The sequence below is a fragment of the Geospiza fortis genome, unplaced genomic scaffold (genome assembly GCF_000277835.1).
Source record: "Geospiza fortis unplaced genomic scaffold, GeoFor_1.0 scaffold33, whole genome shotgun sequence".
Lineage (NCBI taxonomy): Eukaryota > Metazoa > Chordata > Aves > Passeriformes > Thraupidae > Geospiza > Geospiza fortis.
In genome coordinates this window covers 63785-64338 of record NW_005054766.1, presented here as the reverse complement: position 1 = coordinate 64338, position 554 = coordinate 63785, and positions in this window count along the sequence as shown.

Sequence of the window (554 nt, the reverse complement as noted above, 5' to 3'; positions counted from 1 at the left end):
CTGTTGTGGCGGGTTCTCCCGCTCCACCCCTTCCCTCATGACTGCATGTGACGTCACACGTGGGCGGGGCCGGGACGCAGCCCCAGGACGAGGGGCGGGGCCAAAGGATCCCTATAGCGGCTATAGGCGCCTGGCCCCGCCCCCAGGGCCATAGGGGACCCCTCAATGTGTGGGGCACCCCTGTGACCCCCCCGGCACGGCCCCATCGCGCCTTTAGCGCCTCCCGGGTGAGCCCCAGGAGCCACAGACACACCAGGGCACCCCAAAAACTCTATAGGCACCCCCGAGGAGCTTTAGGGGATCCATGCAGGGACTGTAGGGTCCATAAGGACACACAAAATCTCTACAGAGGCTCTGTGGGGAGTGTAGAGCCCCCTCAGACTCGCTGCAGGGTCAATAAGGACGCCAAGAAGCCCTAAACAGCCCCAAAACAGCCCCTGCAGTGTCTATAGGGCCCCCCAGGAGCCCCCCCAAAGCCCCACAGGGAATTCCCAGCGCAGCTTTAGGGTCCAGCCCAGGGGCGGGGCTCCAGCCCGGGGCGGGGCCCGGGGGGC